Below are 21,615 nucleotides of genomic sequence, written 5' to 3' on the forward strand. Positions count from 1 at the left end.
TATTAATAACAGTTGAAAACAGTTGTGCTGCTTAATATTTTTTTGGTGGAAACAGTGATATTCTTTTTTCAGGATTCTTTGATGAATTGATCATTTATTTAAAATAGAAATCAATAGAACATGTGAGAGTGTATAAATGAAAGAATGAATAACCATGGCAACGGAAGAAAACTGAAGGCAAGCACAGGAAATGACGAGTAACAAACTGAAAGTCCTTGAAAATGAAACAAAACAGCAGATTAGGGTTAGGGTTAGTAAATCAAGTCTAATATATATATATATATATATATATATATATATATATATATATATATATATATATATATATATATATATATATATATATATATATATATATATATACACACACACACACACACACACACACACACACACACACACACATCATTTAGTACGAAAGAATATTACTAAAAATAGGCATTACTGCAGGTAATACATAAAACATTTTTTGGCTGAATTTTAAGTGATGAATATATACAGTTAACAATATAAAATTCTCATAACATTTTGCTCATTTTCCCCATCCCTACTTCCAAAACATTACTGGGAACCAGAATTGATGTTGGCTCTGCTGATTAAAGCTGCAAACATCATGTTGAGTAATAATGCGAGCAGTGTGGGCCTGATTGGCTCCCTAAACTTATTTCACTGTTTGCTAAATGTGAGCAATCAGGATAGCGTACAAGAACAAAGAATGTTTGCAGTGCAATTAAGACATGGACTACTGATCTACAGTATAAAAACAACAGGCTCATTATCCCACTCTGGACAGATCTAGAGTGCAAAAGCCTCTGGGCAAAGGAAGGGCACAGACTGTTGACCATGTCGCTGTCTTTGCTCCGAGCGCTTGCTTGCGTGATGAAGCAGATAGTTGAGGACAGGATACACTAACCCTTACACTGCATTCAGCTCAATTACTTCCGTGGTTTAAAAAGAGGTGATGTTAGAAGAGAACATGATGGTAACAGATATGATGACATTACAGATATAGACTCTAGTAGGCTGCCTACATAGGCCGCAAATTAAAGGGATAGTTCACTCAAAAATGTCAATTCTGTCATCATTTACTTATCCTCATGTTGTTCCTGTACAACTTTTTTTCTACTGTGGAACATAAAAGTAGGTTTATATATTTGTAACAAAACAGTTTTGGCAACCATTGACTTCATATGGACAAAAAAACACTGAGATGTTTCTAAACATATCTTCTTTAATGTTCCGCAAAACAGAAAGCCAAACCGGTTTGGAGTGACATGAGGGTGAGTAAATGATGTCAGAATTTTTCTTTTTGGGTGAACTATCCTTTTAATGCATCAAAGGCAAGATAACTTAAGTAGGATGCAATCCCAGAATACACTGCAATGAGCTCAGTTTAAAAAATGGGATAAATTCAAAATAACATACTACCCTACTACTCCTAGTATTTCTGCAGTATCTTTATAGGAAAGAAGTAGTAAGATTAGTGTGCCAGTATGCTATTCTGAATCCATAGTGTACATACAAAGACAACACAGTCTAATTACAATATGACAGTTTTACTGAATATTCACGTGTTCTGTGAATTTTCATGTAAATTAGAGTATAGGACTCTTAGTTTAGCAACATGCTAACAGCAAACTACTGAAATCAGACGGGTTTTCACATACTACTTGTGACACAAAGAGTTGCTGCGTACATGCAGGTTCTGTTTCAAGTAGGATGCTGACTATGTAGTAAACAGCAAGGTAGATCACTATGTTGGCATCCCAAAGTGTAGTAACAGTTACTCACCTGGTTATTGATCCACATCCCACCCCACTTCAGCCGTAGTAGGAGAACAGAACGAAATCTGAAACGTTTCTGCAAAAAACACCTTTACCATGGAAACATTTTTGGCTAAAACGTTTCAAATTCCATTCTGTTCCAGTCTCTGAGTAGGTTGGGGCAGGCATGTCACTTATTTCGACCTTATTGTGGTGAATATACAAAAATAACAAACAGCAACACCAGCCACCAGCCATTAATTTGACATTATTACAAAAATTAAAAATTGCATTCGATTACTATCGCATTACACCCTCTGGAAATACACAATTTAAACTCTGTTAAGTCTTGCTCACAGAATGTTCTGAGTCAATTTATTATACATGTATGTGTATTTCCAAAGGGCTGGAATACTGACGTGAGGGCGGGACAACCTGTCACTCACATGAGATTGACCAATAGCAAACCACAACCATCCACCCATCTAATCAATTCCCCATGGATCAAATCAAGTCCTGCCCATCATTTTTTTTCTTGTTTGAGAAGCTGTTTCTCTTGTATATATACGTAACAATAGGGAAGATACCACATTATCGCAATTTCATCTTGACTTCAGAATGGTGATCTAATGACTGACACTTTTGCAGAGGTTTCAGACTTTACTGTATGCATTCATGGTAACCATGCTACTACAGATTCACTATCATTGATTCATTTCACAGTAAGTAGGAAATGTTTTGGTTATAAATAACAGCAGTTAAGACAGTTCACGCAGAGGTGCAGAAAAATTAGAGTGACACATGCCCGGAAGCATCTCACCCGCACATCCCACCCACTGCTGGACGTGCAGGAAGGTCTGTCAGTGAAATAAGCTTCCACAACATGGCACAGGGCAGAAACAATTAGAGAGGATTCTGCTAATACAATCTTTATCTGAATGCTATTTTTGATGATGAGCATACAGAGCAAGGATCAAAGACTGAATCAGTGTGAAATTAGTTTCTGGTCTTGCATCCTAAGTGAGCAGTGGTGTAAAAAAAATAAAAAAATAGTATTTTAGTCTTCCATTAAAAATATCCGAACATTCTTAAAACAAGATGAATGTACTTGAATTGTGTAAAATTTATTTTCTTTTGGCAGTTAAGATAATAGTGACTTTGACGGTGAGTCACCATGGTGCACCTGATTTCTCATTAGAGACTGGCTCAGGGCTCTGGATGAGGACAAACTATCGATAGCAGCATTGGAGGGCAGGCTTATGACTTCCAACATTGAGGACTTGGCTGGACTCCCAGCATCAGATGCTGTAATTCAGGTCTGATTCAGGTCAGAGTCTGATACAGAGGTGGCCATGCTTGCCAGGGCCGCCGTGAACATGGAGCTGGACTGGAATCCTCCACCCTGTCCCAAGAGTTCATGGCTGGATTATTGGTTTCTGGGCTCTAAACGCGACTTACAGCCATGCACAGACTCAATGCCTTTCTTACTGGAAGTGCATGAAGAGCTGACAGAGTCATGGAGGGCACCTTTCACCGTTCGGTCCTGCTTCACAAACTCTTCCATCCTCACTACCCTCAACGGTGGGACGGCCAGGATGTATATGGACATTCCACAGGTGGAGCGTGCAGTTGCAGTGCATTTATGCCCACAAAATGCTGGCACTTGGCAGAATCGTCCCAGACTCCCATCCAGGGCCTTGTCTCTAATGGTGAAGGCTTATAGTACTGATGGACAGGTCACCTCTGCCCTGCATGCCATGTGCCATGCCCATTCTGCAGGTCCATCAGGCCAAAGCTCTAAAAATGCTGCAGAAGGGTAGTTCTGAGCCGATGTCCATCATGGTGGTCCAGGAGTGCCATCTCTGGCTTAGACCTGCTGAGTTGAAGGAAGTCAACAAAGTCCACTTTCTTGACTGACTTTCCCAGCAGTTCTCGGCAGAACCAGAAGCCAGATGCAGACAGAGGTAATTAAACACATCCTTCCTTGGTGTGACTCCACCGGGCACCTTCAGGCCAACAAGGTCATTGTCTGCTTGTCGCCGAGGATGTCTGCTTGGAAGGCGACACAGCACGCTCATCAGGAGAGTGCTTTAAATCTCCAATAAGGTTTTAAAGCATCCCTGAGACGGGCAACACAGAGGTGAGAGGAGCTGCTCTTTCCCAGGAAGTGGTGAACACACCACTCCTTTTCCTAGTGGAAAGCTGGATGGAGAATCTATTTTGTTCTGCCACTCACCCAAGTGGCAGTGGTACCCACATTTTCAAAAGAACAACTTCCTCATTCTCTGGGTCACATAGTTTGCAGCACAGACATGATAGACTATATGTTCGGACGCGACTCACACAAAGCTACACAAAGGACAGTGAATTTAGAGGACACGCAGCTTCCTCAACCGTCACAGGCCAGTTTCAGTTGGGGCTTACAGAGCAAGATTGGTGTTTCGGTACAGCCACAGGCTCAGGACATGGCTTTTTGACATGGTGGCCAATGCTCTACTTCGCCGTCCAACCGCAAGTTTCCACTACCCCTTTTATGGACCAAGTGGTGAGCTTGCAAGTGCTGCCTTGGGATGAGGCAGATCCAGTATTGTCGTTGCTGTGCCCAGTACACATTCTGCGTGTTTACTTGGACCGCATGCAGAGCTTCAGAAGCTTTGAGCAGCTCTTTGTCTGTTTTGGGGGACAGCAGAAGGCAAGGCTGTCTCCAAACAAAGGATGGCCCATTGGAATGTGGATGCTATTGCCTTGGCATACCAGGCCTAAGGTGTGCTGTGCCCTTTAGGAGTGCATGCACACTCCACAAGAAGTGTTGTATCCTCCTCTAACAGAAATCTGTAGAGCAGCAGGCTGACACCCAATACCTTTGCAAGACTTTATAATCTCCGGGTTGGGCCAGTTTTGTCTTGTGTGCTATTGGGTACAAACAGGTAAGTTACGGACAACGGCCGTGTACTGCTTGCACAAAGCGCCTTTCCCCTCCCTGAGGTGATAATGTGGGCTTTCTTATCCCTGTGACTTCTTGGATCAGCAAACACTGTAGTGAGTTTTCCCTCAACACCCTCAGTAGTCCAATTCGGCGGAGGAATTCAACACCAGGCCCAGTACTCATGATGCAAGCCCTTTTTCATGTCAGCCTGTATACTTGTGCTAGGTGCTCCACATGTAGTGATTCCCTGATCGTAATCCCATATGATGTACTGTCCATGATATAATTTCCTTAACAGTAAATCCGCATCTTCCCTTAGGCAGTGCACCGTCTCTGCCACCAGTCGCTGCGTTTGTAGTAGTTCCTCCCTTTTCATGTAGAACGTACCGCAGGGACCTCTTTCCATGTGTGGTACTTCCCGATTGGTAAGTCCATGTGATGTATTCTCCACATATTAACCTCCCCTAGGGCAGGATGTGGTCTCAGTAGTGTTCTTTCTCCTATCTAGGTTTGTTCTTTGATTTTTCTTGAAGTATATCAGGGCCTTTAGAATCACAAAACTTTCTGCAAAACTCCTGACCAATGGGAAGAAGAAGAAGAAGAACAACAACAACAACATAAAACAGTCTGCTGAGTCATCTTTTACTGTACTTTTATTTTCCAGATTAATTTACATTTGGAGAAAGCCAAAGCCTCTCTCAAACCCACAAACTTTTTTTAAACTTCTGAGGGATGAGCAGTTTTTTCACCATATTCTAAATTTAAATTATTTCGGTGAATTTTGAGGAAATTTGTTCATTTAAATTCTGCAATTGTTCCATTATACTGATCATTACACACCAAGCTCTCTTCCAAACTACAGCCTCCAATAGATCACAGAAATGCATTATACGCACTCTACCCTAAATCTAAAGATCATGTCGTCCTGCAGAAATCCATCAGAATGATTAGTTAGGCAGTGTGAGCCTCTGTCAAAACTCTCCTAGTGAGAGGAGAACAACTGTTAAACCCCCCCCCACACAGACAGGGAATTATTGTATAGACAGTTAGTCATCATATATATATATATATATATATATATATATATATATATATATATATATATATATATATATATATATATATATAAATTGTAAACAAAGCATTGCATGCTTACTGTTTTGAATATCACTTATTGAATATCACACTCAGTTACATGATGTAAAATTATAACAGCCTTCTGTCTGTACCGCCTTGACTTGTTTGATTACTGTTTTGCTATTAGTCTCGTACTTTGACTCATTCGCTAAACTGAACAGCCAATCAGAATTCACTCTCTAGCCCGACACCAATTCTATATGCTGAATCGGCCCAAAAAACCCCAGTGCTCAAAACGGTCCAAAGTTGCCCGGTCATCGGCTTGGTGTGTCCTGGGCTTTACAGATGTATTTGTTATTGTTTTGATCTAAGCCATTCGCTGTAATCCTGAATAAAAGCTTCAGTGAGTGAGATCCTCTAGTTTTGTCATCAACTAACATTCATGAATAATTTAGTTTACACAAAAACACAGAAAATTATCCTGTTTACTATAACTTTGGTAACTGTTACCTAATCATAGCAGTGGGCATTTACTTCATAATCTTGAATGGAGAGTATTTGAAAGTGAGGGTCAAAATCAAGATATATAAAATAGCTTTTTATGTAAAAATCTTGTTTTTTTTTTTTTTTTTAAATGCAGTTCATGATCACTTTAAACCTGCTTTGTTCAGTTTGGCTGAAAAACACTTCCCATAGAGGGCTGGGACAACCTGTCACTCACACGAGATAGCAAACCACAACCATCCAATCTTCTAATCAATTCCCCATGAACAAAATCAAGTCCTGCAGTAGATTTTTTCTTGTTCGTGAATCCATTTCACTCAGATATTTGTCACAATAGGGGGAAAAGAAGACTATCGCAACCTCCGGTAAACTAACTTTAAAGTGTTTGATCCACAATTCTGTCAATAATTGCCCACTGTCTGTCTGACCAACATGTAAAGCAGCAAACCACAGCTCCATTTTGTTTCTTGCTGTTTAAGCAAATTTAAAATCAGGCAGTGGGTCAGGAAAGTCTATGTACACCAGAGGCACTTTTAAAATTCATTCCCCACACTATTGCCTCAGACAGCACTAATACTGAGTGACAGTTTCAACACCTGAGACCTCGCCTCACGCACACGCTGCAATGCTGTTAGGAATTTGTTGCAGATGGGGAATATTGCCTAGGAATAGCACTTGAGTCCTATTAGGCTAATCTCGCTTAACAAGACCGAGGAAAAAAAATGACAAAGGGATATCTTCAAGCCTACCTAAAGCTGCAACTTTAGCCAACTCTCATATCACATCTTTAAGCCAATTTCTGGCAACAAGCTAAAAAAGTAATGAGGACACAGATGTGATATTAGCTAATTTGACGAGGCCACGCTTAAAATTGGTTGTGAAAATTGCAAAATAATGACTAGTGGCTCAGAGGCCGTAGGTAATGAGATACTGTATAAAGACAAAACACACAATTAGCCAAATGTGAGCTGTATGCATGCAGCCTCAGGGCTTTTTTTTCTCCATCAGCTGCTCCTACAATCTGTCAGAGTATAAAGCTCTCTCTTGATGCATTTAAATCTATATATATCAGGGATGGGAAAACTCGGTCCTGGAAGGCCACTACCCTGCATAGTTCAGCCCTGATAAAACTCACCTACCTGTAGTTTTCTAGTAATCCTGAAGGCACTGATTAGCTGATTCAGGTGTGTTTAATTAGGGTTGGAGCTAAACCAAAGAGTATAGAACCCAAGAGGCGACACTTTGACACTTTTTGGGGAACAGCCACTAGATGGCGCTCCGGTAGCGCGGCCGCCATTATGGGGTGAAAATACTAACTGGACCATAGAATCCTTCACATCGTACGCACCCAAAATCGTCAAATTTCACTGCCAAATCAGAAGCGCAAAAGAACATTTTTCAAATTAAATCATAAGTACATTTTATGGCACCTACAGTAAATGTTGTATTGTCTTATATATGTTTTATTTTACCAGTTGTGGAATCCAACCATTCAACCATCTGAGGTAACGTAGTTAGCCTACTTTATTGAGTATTTCCATTTTATGCAACTTTACACATTTATTAATAGTAAATTAATAATTAATACATTTAAGATCATCATGTTTGCAGCGAACAATTTCAGACCTAGTGGAGTAATAGTAATAATAGTATCTAGGTCTGAATTGAAATAGGCCATTGTGTGTTTTAATGGATCACGCTACAAACATAATGATGTTATAGACATGTTATGATGTTATATAGTGCACAACACAACGAAATTAAAAAAGCAAACATAAGTTCACGAACGAACGAAATCGAGCCACAACACAACGGAATAAAGCCACAACACAACAGAAACAAGCCACAACACAACGAAATGAAGCCACAACACAATGGAATAAAGCCACAACACAACGAAATAAAGCCACAACACAACGAAATAAAGCCACAACGCAACGAAATAAAGCCACAACGCAACGGAATAAAGCCACAACGCAACGAAACAAAGCCACAACACAATGAAATAAAGCCACAACACAACGAAATAAAGCCACAACACAACGAAATGAAGCCACAACACAATGAAATAAAGCCACAACACAACGAAATAAAGCCAAACACAACGAAATAAAGCCACAACACAACGAAATGAAGCCACAACACAATGAAATAAAGCCACAACACAACGAAATGAAGCCACAACACAACGGAATAAAGCCACAACACAACGAAACAAAGCCACAACACAACGAAATAAAGCCACAACACAACGGAAACAAAGCCACAACACAACGAAATAAAGCCACAACACAATGAAATAAAGCCACAACACAATGAAATAAAGCCACAACACAACGAAATGAAGCCACAACACAATGAAATAAAGCCACAACACAACGAAATAAAGCCACAACACAATGAAATAAAGCCACAACACAACGAAATGAAGCCACAACACAACGAAATGAAGCCACAACACAACGAAATAAAGCCACAACACAACGAAATAAAGCCACAACACAATGAAATGAAGCCACAACACAACAAAATAAAGCCACAACACAACGGAATAAAGCCACAACACAACGAAATAAAGCCACAACACAACGAAATGAAGCCACAACACAACGGAATAAAGCCACAACACAACGAAACAAAGCCACAACACAACGAAATTGGTAAAGTAAAGCCACAACACAACGAAATAAAGCCACAACACAACGAAATAAAGCCACAACACAACGAAATGAAGCCACAACACAACGAAATAAAGCCACAACACAACGAAATAAAGCCACAACACAACGAAATAAAGCCACAACACAACGAAATGAAGCCACAACACAACAAAATAAAGCCACAACACAACGGAATAAGCCACAACACAACGAAATGAAGCCACAACACAACAAAATAAAGCCACAACACAACGGAATAAAGCCACAACACAACGAAATAAAGCCACAACACAACGGAATAAAGCCACAACACAACGGAATAAAGCCACAACACAACGAAATAAAGCCACAACACAACGGAAATGCTCCCGACCACTAGGGGGCTCTCAGAGCTTGGTAAAGTTAGATCTCCTTGCACTGTTCTATAAAGTCAACAGTATTACAAAGATATCAATACCATGATTAGTTTTAAGTATGTAAACGTTGTATATCGACATGAAATATAAATTCAAAATCACTTGAGTGCACAATAGCTTCATATTTATACCTGTGAATGATTTGACGCGCTACCGCGGATGAAGGGAACGTCTGACAATTCCACCAAGTGGTTAAAATGTATAATTTGTATTAATTAAAATTACTTTTTAACATTTAAAAACAGACATGTTCAAATTACCAAAGCTTGTTAGTCTTACCTGTTGGTAAGACTGAACAAGCTTTGTAATTTGAACATGTCTGTTTTTAAATGTTAAAAAAGTCAATTGTTAATTAATACAAATTATACATTTTAACCACTTGGTGGAATTGTCAGACGTTCCCTTCATCCGTGGTAGCGCGTCAAATCATTCACAGGTATAAATATGAAGCTATTGTGCACTCAAGTGATTTTGAATTAATATTTCATGTCGATATACAATGGTTATATACTGTTAAAACTAATCGTGGTATTCATATCCCTGCCGACTCTATAAAACATTGGCAAAGAATACTAACAATACCGAGCTCTGAGAGTCCCCTAGTGGTCGGGACCATTTCCGTTGTGTTGTGGCTTTATTCCGTTGTGTTGTGAACTTATGTTTGCTTTTTTAATTTCATTGTGTTGTGGATTACTGGGCCACCGTACATATATATCACATTATTTTCCAAATGTATAAACACACACACACACACACACACACACACACACACACACACACACACACACACACACATCAAAAGAACAGCATTCATTTGAAATAGAATTATTTTACAAAATAAAAATGTCTTTACTGTCACTTTTGATCAATTTAATGCATCCTTGCTGAATAAAAGTATTAATTTCCTAAAATAAAAACTTTGAACGGTACTGTATAATACTAGTAATAGTTCATTTTAAATATTAACAATAATTAAGTAACAATTGTCACTGTTTAAATTCACTACTGAATGTAATTACAGAGGAGACTGTGAATATCTCTTAACAAACAAAGCGGCAACGCATTGAGCATTCACTCATAATTTAGAAGTGCCACACAACAACCATTGACTATTTGTATTTAAGAGCTCACTTTTATTCTGGCATTTTGCAAAACGGGAACACTAACTGTCATGAAAGAGAAAACAAACCTCTCTGACTAAAGTGCACAATGCAGGGCTGCTCTCGTGCCCCTCTGAAGAGCGCAGGGAGAGTTTAGTGGATACGCGGGCAGTGTGTAATTACAGCCATCCCATTGTCGTGTGGTCTGGGCAGAGTGACCCAAACCTGAGCGGATCCAATCAGTGAAACATTTAATACAACAGCGATGGTCAAACGGACTTAGATATGAAATATATACACAGACAAATACACAATAAGCTTTTGAGGCTGGTGAATATCTATCTGAAGTTTCCATAGACTTTAGAGCAAAGCGATGACATGACTATATGTTACTACAGGGCTGGGCGATATATCGCATGCGATTGTCACGCGCATTTCGTCAGTAAAGCCGGTTCCCTGATTGCCGCTAAATCGCCATCACCTGATTTCAGATGGAGCGGCATTTAATAGACAGAGCCGTAGTTCACTGATAAGGCCACGCAATATCGCATTCATATCGCAGATGAATCGCCTTCGATAATGAACGCGATATTGCGTGGCTTATCAGTGATCTACGGCTCTGTCTATTAAATGCCGCTCCATCTGAAATCAGGTGATGGCGATTTAGCGGCAATCAGGGAACCGGCTTTACTGACGAAATGCGCGTGACAATCGCATGCGATATATCGCCCAGCCCTACTACATACTGTAATCTGTAGAGCCCGACCGATATGGATTTTTGGGGGCCGATGCCGATGCCGATATTAACTCGAAAAGAGCCGATTTATAAGCCGATATTTTGATTTTGAAAATAAACTGGATATTAGACCCATTTCCTATAAACCACACTTACACAACATTCAATAACAAAATATCTGCCTGTTCTATGTATGTGGGCTGTATAAACCATTTTCCAGAAGGGATTATGTTAAAAAAAGCCTTAGATTACAGTCTCAATGACTAAACAATTCACATCAAAAGTATATATTTTTTAATGATCAAAAAACAGTCTGGTTTTAAACATTTAACAGTTTTACTTACTTCCAGTTGAAGCTGGTTTTAACAGTCTGGGTGTGTACTGTAAATAAATTATAATACTAAAGTTAAAGTAAAAGAGCTATACCAAACAAATTCAATATTCCACAAAACCATGTCAATGAATTGAAAATAAAATTAAAATAAGTTAAATGGGAAACACTGCAGATATATTTAGAATAAGTTAAACGCTAACGTTATAGTTTGACCTCTTATTAACGTTCGCGCTCTTCCACTGATAAACATGGTATTAGCTTTGTGGGTAATCTAATATAGCAATGCATTAGCGGCTGTAAGTGATGTTACAGAATATTTAGAAGTGATAATGATAGGACCGTTAGCTAGAACTACCACACCGTTTTATATACAGTGTATGAACTAAATCTACAATCATTTCACATGACGAACGACAGACTCACCGTCAAAAGAGTACATCTCCGTGGCACTTGGGTAAAGTTGGTTTTATATTCACACATTTGGACTTCTGATAAATTCAGACTTTCCAATAAATGTGCAATAAATTAATGTTTGCGAATTTTAAGCAGCGACATGATATTGACAACCAACGATTGTCAACTTACAACATTTTTCACAGTCGATCAAAATAGGCAAGTGTTGATTTAATGGCATATTTACTTGTGAATGTCCACTTAATGTCCAATGTAGTGTGATTAACAAGGCTATTGAATACTGATGTCCGAATGTGCGAATATAAAACCAACTTTACCCAAGTCTCCGTGGCTCGGCTGATAGCTTTCTTCTGTAGTGGATTTCTGGCGCTGTTGTCAACTGGGGAGTTGCAGAGCTCCCTCTGGTGGGCAAACTATGCAACACTCATAACATGAGTGAAGCATGAGACTCTGTTTCTCATGTTTCATCGGCCGTTATAAACGCCGATGCCGATTTAAATGCAATTAGCTCATATCGGCCGATAATATCGGCCGGCCGATATATCGGTCGGGCTCTAGTAATCTGCCCACAAACAAACTGTGCATTACATTTTTATGAGTCTTCACAACTTTTTTAAAGGTCACATTTGAGTAATTTCTGAGTGAAACAAAAAATAAAATGTAGGATAGGACATTATAATCTTCCAGGAACTGATTGGATTGTGAACAAAACGTGATAGATGTTGTACCAAAAAAGCATTTGTGATGTCAGCACGTCAGAAAGTCATTTCATAGGTGAAATTATTACATTCTGATAAAAGATTAAGAAGACACACAAGAAGAAAAATAAGAAAACATAACGTTTATGTTGTAAATGTATTAGGAAATACAGTAGGTCAAGTTAAATAAGTATACATTAGCAGCCAGCCAGACAGTGTGACCCCAAAATACTGTCCCACAATGCCTTTTTACCCCATTAAACTGGGATAAGAGGGGTAAGTGCAGTTCCAAGAGCATCTGTTCCCCACTGGGACGTGACAGTTAGGAGCCCGTGATCTGATTAGGAAATCACAAAGGCTTCAAAGATACCAGTGTCATGAACCAGCATGTTGGCACGGTTGTATGCCAGTAAGGAACGCGGTAGGAAATGTCTGAGAGTGCCAGTGCTGCACAGCCCTGTCACATCACACCCCACATGCTGTCACTTCATCGAAGTTCAGATTAATGTCACTGCTTCTGTGCCTGTGTCAGCAGCGATACTCACTGACTACCGCTGACTCCATCTACAACTGTACTAGGTCACTTCCATCAACACCATGTCTGCTGACTTACTGTCTGCTGTCTACATAGGCAGCATCCTACATCAAGTAGCTGGTTTGAAAATACACTATAGGAAGCAACTCTGTGTGTTACAAAAATATTGCTTGATTTCACATCGATATTGACTAAAAAAGGCATTTGTCTCGAATCAGTGGTTCAATGCACCAAAATCACATGATTTCAGTAAACGAGGCTTTGTTACGTTGTGTTTTGAAACTTCAATAGTTCACGTGACTTTGGCAGTTTGATATGCGCTCTGAACCACTGAATCGAAACAAAATATCTGTTAAGCTTGAAGTTATTTTACTTTTCCAACAGCCTTTGCTTCAGCAGTGTGGTTATGATGCTTAAATGGTTCCTATGTAGGCAGCACATTAGGTTTTGGAACAGAGTCTTGATATATGATCTTCATCCATCCCCTTTCTTCCAATACCTCATGCTGTCTTTACAGATCTCTGAGTTTGTAGTGGACAAGCAGGCACATGTATGATTGCTTCATGCTGACACAACTTGATGCCCTATTTAGAATATTGAAAAAAAAGAAATGTTTATATGATTCATCGCTTATGTTAGCTTGAGCATCAATTGCGAACATTTTTACAAAAGACGTCAATATTGTAATACGCCTACACAACTGCTTTAGCTTGAAAACAGCTCAGCAGTTGTGTAGGTGGACTTCAATTTCTGCTGTAAAAATAAAGGGGTTTCCAAAACCACTAGCGCTAAGTATTAAACTCATCCTGAAGCGATTGTGCTACAAATATGAATGATGCCTCAAATCATGCAGGTTGTTGAGAAAAGGTGTGCTGTAACTTTTATAAACATTTTTGATCATCATTCATATTTCTTTTTACTTTTTTACAAAATCACCTTAGCAATGTGATAAAACCTCCATAAACACCCTATCATTATAGAGCATGTTTTGCACCAGTAAATGTCACTCATATTACTTTATAAAATATAAAAATATAGTTATTCATGTATGATGAACCTCCAAGGAACGTTGTTGTAAAGAAAAAGAATTAGTCAGGTATGATGGTAGGCTCTTGTGAAAAAAATACACTTCAATTGACTTTTAAAAATAGTAGACTCAGGTACTTTATATAGCTGTTCACAAGGAAAATGACTTAAGGAAATCTTCCTAGGTTTTCAATCACTGTACCTGAACAACAACCAATTTACTGGGTGAGTGAACTTGCTTATAGATGCAAGCACCCTGTCTTTGTGTGTGGATCAGGTTTTCACAGCAATGGAAGGACTAGGACAAGGATAGTAAAACTTAAAACCACCTACATTTTTGGAGCAGCCAGAGGTACCCATAAGGAAAATAACTTAATAAACACAAAAATAATATCTTAATGAAATTGTAAAAAGGGTTACTTTTAGAAGTATGGGATAAAATATATATTACGAGCTTAGTATAAAACAATAGAGGTCAATGTAAAGTCCTCACCATGATAGACAAACAAATTGTGTGTGTGTGTGTGTGTGTGTGTGTGTGTGTTGTTAGGGTTAAATGACTGGGTTAATAATGTGACTGGTGTGATGGCCTTAGCCTCAAAACACCTACCTATAAGGCATCATTGTTGTATATCCTAAAATAGTAATATCAACACTTTAATCCACATCGACAACCCTGTCAACTCACTGACAACACGCATTGTCTGAATACCATCTGAAGGCATGGCATGGAGGCATGATTTAGAGGGCAGAGGAAACACCATTAAAAATCCCATGAAACTACTTGTGTTAAAATGAGTCATCAATATTTCACACGATGTGCAAACTGAATTAATAGCTGCTTTTCCATCATCTTGCTGAATGGTTTTCATTGTGGAACCATGCTGTTTCATACCAATTTGGGTCAGCTGTTCTTTTTTTCACTGAACTGCTGCCAGATGAACACACCGAAAAGTAAAAGTTGCCAGGTTAGCTACAAAGTCTATTGGCATAATACAGTATGATATTAGAAACAGATGAGCTAGCATTATTTACCTCACTGAAGGTGTGTAGAAAAATAATGTACAATGGCATCAAAAATTCAGTGTAAAGACTGCAGGCCCTAGTATCAAGGTATAAAGTTGTAATTGAGTGTAAATACATTTATGCCCCCTCTGAGCAGCATTAAACAGTCTAAATGGCATTTTTGAAGCGCTTCTGTGCCGCCTTTTCAGTATAAATTTGGTGCCACTACTACAAAGCCATCACGTCATTACAGCAGTTACAGCGTAGTTGAGTACAATTAGTAAACTGTGTCGAGAAATATAGGCTTGGAATGAGAAAACAACTATTTTATGTTTTGGCGAGTTGGTGCCAAATTCATATGTATGAAAACATCCAATTTTTAGAAAAAAAGACAGAAAAAAAGCACATTGTACAAAAAAGTGTGAACAAAATTGTATGAATTCTTTGTCACCAATGTGACAAAATTATTGGCGAGCTAGACTGTAGGTGGCTTAACTTGCTCATAAATAACAGCAAGTCATCTAAAGGGGGTCGCACACCAGACGCGAAGCTCAGCGCAGCACAACACCGCGACACATCTTTACAATTCGAACGCATTGTTTTCTATTGCAGTCATAGCTGGGCGCTGCGGACAGGCGCTGAATGTTGCCGGCGGTGTGCGTACACTCAAGAAAACAATGCGTTCGAATTTTAAAGGTGCCATCGAATGTTTTTTACAAGATGTAATATAAGTCTAAGGTGTCCCCTGAATGTGTCTGTGAAGTTTCAGCTCAAAATACCCCATCGATTTTTTGAAACTGCCTATTTTGGGGCATAATTAGAAGGGGCTGCTGGCCCTTTAATTGCGTGGCTAACGGCTAATGCTTCACTGTTGGAGAGATTTATAAAGAATGAAGTTGTGTTTATGAATTATACAGACTGCAAGTGTTTAAAAATGAAAATAATGACAGTCTTGTCTCGGTGAATAGAGTAAGAAACAATGGTAACTTTAACCACATTTAACAGTACATTAGCAACATGCTAACGAAACATTTAGAAAGACAATTGACAAATATCACTAAAAATATCATGCTATCATGGATCATGTCAGTTATTATTGCTCCATCTGCCATTTTTCGCTGTTTTCCTTGCTTCCTTACCTAGTCTGATGATTCAGCTGTGTACATCCAGACATTAATACTGGCTGCCCTTGTCTAACGCCTTTCATAATGTTGGGAACATGGGCAAAAATTGGGAGCGTACATATTAATGATCCCGACTGTTACGTAACAGTCGGTGTTATGTTGAGATTCACCTGTTTTTCTGAGGTCTTTTAAACAAATGAGATTTATATAAGAAGGACGATACAATGGAGTTTGAGACCCACTGTATGTCTTTTCCATGTACTGAACTCTTGTTATTCAACTATGCCGAGATAAATTCAATTTTTAATTCTAGGGCACATTTAAAGACGTGTTGCGGCGCTGCGTGGCGCTGAGCTTCGCGTATGGTGTGCGACCCCCTTAACTATTAGCATGTTTATTCATATATATATATATATATATATATATATATATATATATATATATATATATGCTAGTAATGCATGATAAACACAATATTTGAAAATAAATAAATAAATAAATAAAATTGCCAAATAGCTCATAACTCATCTTCCCCCAGGTAGTCTCTTGAGTCAGTTGGGCTCCATGTGCAACTGATATCATGTCAGGGAGGGGCCAAGTTTTAATGTTGTGTTTACAAACAGTAACTGAAAATTTCTGCATAGAGCATTTTTAAAAGGCCTATGGCTAAATGCATGAATCTATTTAGTTAGACAATATGAATTTATTTTTTTATTTATTCTTCAACTTCCATGGGCGTCTGATGGTAAACATGCCCATACTCATATTTTTAAATACATATTGAGGTTGTTTAATTGGGTTATTCTCACAGTTGTTTTTTTTTTTTTTTTCAGTGCTGTACATTCAAAAATAGGTGTGTTTTAATATATAGTACATTTTAGATATTTCATATTTAGTTCAACGAAGAAAAGGTTTTTACACACTTGTATGGTCAAAATTATGTATTTATAAAATTATCTTTCATTCAAACAAAGCAATAAAACATACTTTTTTGTGCATGTGTCATTCAAGCTTAAATTAACAAGAGCAAACCACCCATACCTAACACAGACAATAAATTTTTAGAGACCCTTACCCTGGTGTTTACGAGTGTCTGGATGACGACCAGGACAGCTGAATGCCTGACATTCACCTCTGCAATGTGTCACCCTTCAACAACTACACAACAATAGTGTTTCATAAATCATTAGCAGCAAACAGAGAACTGTCGTTTGAACCTGCCACGCATTCATATATCCATATTCATGCCTCATACTTTGATTTACTAAGCGAATAAATGTTTGAATACTGAGTAAATGTCTGGGATATCCTCTGATTATTCAATTGCATCACATCAGAGATTAATTTCAAGTAATTAAGATCAGCACATTAATTAAATTCACAAGAAAACTGATCATAACTGACCATATAACCTGCCTTAATACACTTGACTTGGCTTTTCTTCTGATGAACACAAAAGAAGATATTGTAAAAAGAAAAAAAAAAAGTTTTAAAATGAGAGTCAATGGGGTCTAATGTTGTTTTGGCCTCGACTCACTTTTATTGTATGGACAAAAACAGTCGAAACATTCTTTAAAACTTGTTTTGTGTTCATAACAATAACATGAAAAAATGCTGCAATACAAAGTGCCAAAGTTGTCCAGAAAGTACAAAAGGCATTGCATCAGACAATGTAGCTACATGTAATAAATGGTTTTATATGAAGGTATGTTCTTAAGATTTGGAAAAGCTCTGTCATTTGTCTGCAAGAATCCATTAACAGGCCATTTGCCGTGATTTTCTGGGATTTCTGTCTGCCTGCAGATGCTTCAAAGGGTTTTACTTTTCACATCATCCCATATGCTGAACATCTGGAGGTATAAAGTATTTTTCTGAAGCTTTAAATTGAATTTATATTCTATTCTATAGTCATTAAGTTAAAAAATAAGCCTTTGATATTATGATGAATCTCTGTGACTTGTTTTGCAGGATACTCAGACACAGGCGAAGCATCAAAGCATCTTGTTGAGAAACAGAATTAGTTCTGCCATAATTCTGTGTACAAATAGTGCTGATAATATGTAATGTGCTTGCTAATGCCCTGAATGAATGCTATATGATAAAGAGAACATTGATTATTCAATATTTCTATATTTTCAATGATGTAATTGCATTAGGCAGACACACAGAGGGTTTGCATAAGGCTGTATTTAGCCCAAGTCATCAATATTTAACATAGCCTCCATTAGCCTCACTTAACAGTCTCTGGTGATTTTTGTGCACAATTAAGTAAAATATGGATGTATGAAATGTGAATTAAAGAGTCTGACAAAGAGCGAGGAGAACAGACGGGGAAAGAGAGAGTGAAAGAATATTGTATTAGTGTCAATTCATATAGAGAGGTACTTTACTGAGAATTTGTGATGTGACAGTTAACTCCCAGTTCTTCATAAGACATGACAAATGGTGTGAAAATGACACATTTAATTAACATTAACACTACTTAAAAGAGGAAGCAGCAAACTTAAAGCCACAAGAAGTTGTTGCTAGTTTTTAAGGCCACATCATAGTCACAATAAGGTTCTGAGTGGAAGAAAGTTCTCTACAAGCTCGCTTAACAATATCCTCCCAAAAAAAAGCACATAGGAGCGCACAGTTACACTCAACACTCAGAGCGAGCAGGGCTGGATTTACTCAAAGATTACAGGTCCCTTGTCAAATGCCAGGAAGATTTTTCAGAACCACAGGAAAGGGTAGAATATTGAGTCATCTTTACAGAGGTAGGAAGTCATCAAGGCACGTCCGAATCCAGTGATCGTGTCACATCCTGTCTACTGAGACACCTTCAGCTGATTGATTTTTGAAGGCAGCATAGATTTATCTTTTGCTCCCTATACTGTATACCCAACAATTCTATGTGAGCTTGTTTCTGCCACAGAATAAAATAAATAAATAAAAAGATAATTGCAACTTTTTATCTCACAATTCTGATCTATATAAACACAATTTTTTCCCCCTCAGAACAGGACTTTATAACTCGCAATTGCAAGTTTATTTCTCACAATTCTGAGAAAAGAAGTCAGAATTGCAAGTTTGTTTCTCACAATTCTAACTTTATTTCTCAGAATTGCGAGTTTATGTCTTGCAGTTCTAACTTTATGATCACGCAATTATGACTTTATAACTTGCAACTGAGAGTTTATATCACACAATTCTGAGGAAAAAAGTCAGAATTGCAAGCTGTAAACTCGCAATTGTCAGAATTGAGATAAAAAGTCACAATTACCTTTTATTACATTTTTTATTCATTGGTGGAAAGAAGCTTCCATTCAATCCTGTTTGATTCAGTGACAGTTTAACCAAAATAATAATAATAATAATAATAATAATAATTAAAATGGCATCTAGAGGTTGCAGTTGGTGGTCAGTTAAATGTATGTTTAAATAAATGTATGATTTTGAAAAACAATTTCCACTTTTATTTTGTTGGTCAGGACTGCCTCTTCAGCAGTGTTGGGGAAAGTTACTTTTAAAAGTAATGCATTACAATATCAGGTTACTCCCTGAAAAGTAACTGATTGCATTATTTAGTTACTTTTTTATGAAAAGTAATACATTACGTTACTTTTGCATTACTTTTTTCCCACCTGGGCTGGGCTTGCTTGTTTGTTTTTTAAAAACAACAAAAAAGGTCTATTTTTGGCAAATGTAAAGGCCCTTTCACACCAAAAGTGAAATGAATAAGCCTCAGGCTGAAGGAAATGCATATTTACACCTGTACAGTAGAGGGCGCAGCTCAAACAAGCCTTTCAGCTGTGCTGCCATTCTGGATTAAAGAAGAATAGGATACAGGAGAAGGAAGTTCATCACTCTTATTTCTAAATATAATATAAATTAATTTTGCTTATTAGTATGGTTGAATTAGATCATTGAAGGTCAGCAGCAAAGACATTGGTTAATGTAAGATTAAATACATAAAGTATATTTATGTAATTTAATATAGTTAATTATTACAGGTTTGCATAAATTCTGAGATTCCATTTCACAGTTTATTCATTTTGAGGAATATTGCATGTTTTTACGCAAGTGAGATGAGTACATTCATATTCACATTTGGTCTAGAACTACAATAACCATCATGTTCACACAACGCACACAACACCTCTGCACTTTATTTCTCTCAGCATGGGGACAAGGGAGCTGCCAGTCAATAAATGTGAAAAAAGTAACTTGTGTTACTTATTTGAAAAAGTAACTTAGATATTTTGTTGTAAATTGAAAAAGTAATGCGTTACTTTACTAGTTACTTGAAAAAGTAATCTGATTACATAACTCAAGTTACTTTAATGCGTTACCCCAACACTGCTCGTCAGCATTGATTTGTGTATAGTATGCGAGCTGCTACAACAAGACAACGACAGATGACACAAAACCTGGCGCCACAGTGAATCACACAGTCCTGAAGTGTGAGCTTGTCTTAAGCTTTCAGAGGCAGCCAAGATTTCAACTTCAGAGAGACTTCTTGGCTTTGGGTACACAGTTTGCATCCTGTTCTGATTTGTCAAATCTGATCTTCCACATTCTCATCTGACCTGAGTTTCTATTTTTTTTGCAATGTAGCTCCCAAAAGTTGTTTCTCAACCTACTACTAAACAGTGGGAATACTTAATGACAATAATTAACCAAACTCAGACTTATAAATAAAGTTTGTATTATGTATTTATACACTATCATTCAAAAGTGTATAGGAGCAAAAGAAGCAAAAATGTGCAGAATGGCAATAGGATGGCAGTAGTAACAGCTTAGAGGAATAAGCTGCAATGTGTTTGTGTGTGTGTTTCTCCAGTGGTCTAAAAAAATCATTCCCCTCTGGTCTCCTTGGATTTAGTGACTTTAATTCAGTCGTGCCCTGGACAGAGTGCCAGAAAAAAGCCTTCGGCAGTCGATCTGGTAATGAAAACAGGGAACAAGACCTGCAGCCCCGACGGCTCTTGTGACCTTTTGAGCTCAGCTCAGACTCCCAGGCGCTCTCGTTTCTTCTCTAAACTCGAGTCGTTCTTCACCTGCTGATTACTCATCACAAAACCTCAAATGACTCGGATACATGCTGTTGAATATCCATAAGAAACACAATGAGCACCTTTTTACACCTGCATCTCTGGTCAGCTAGCGCTTCCATCCAGGTCACCTTGTCATTGTATGCATGTTGTGACTTTTACTACACTTAAATTGACAAGAAATAAGAGACAACAGGGTGTTTTATCCCAGTGATCCACTATAGAGACAAAAATAACAGATTATCAAGCACACAGCATGTT

At 38.0% G+C, this 21,615-nt stretch overlaps 1 protein-coding gene across 3 annotated transcripts in view; it reads right to left on the minus strand.

Annotated features, from left to right (window-relative positions):
• Window positions 1-21,615, minus strand: part of gcgra (glucagon receptor a) — a 75,752-nt gene that overhangs the window by 25,836 nt on the left and 28,301 nt on the right. The window lies entirely within an intron of this gene.

This window comes from Megalobrama amblycephala, linkage group LG1 (assembly GCF_018812025.1).
Source record: "Megalobrama amblycephala isolate DHTTF-2021 linkage group LG1, ASM1881202v1, whole genome shotgun sequence".
NCBI lineage: Eukaryota > Metazoa > Chordata > Actinopteri > Cypriniformes > Xenocyprididae > Megalobrama > Megalobrama amblycephala.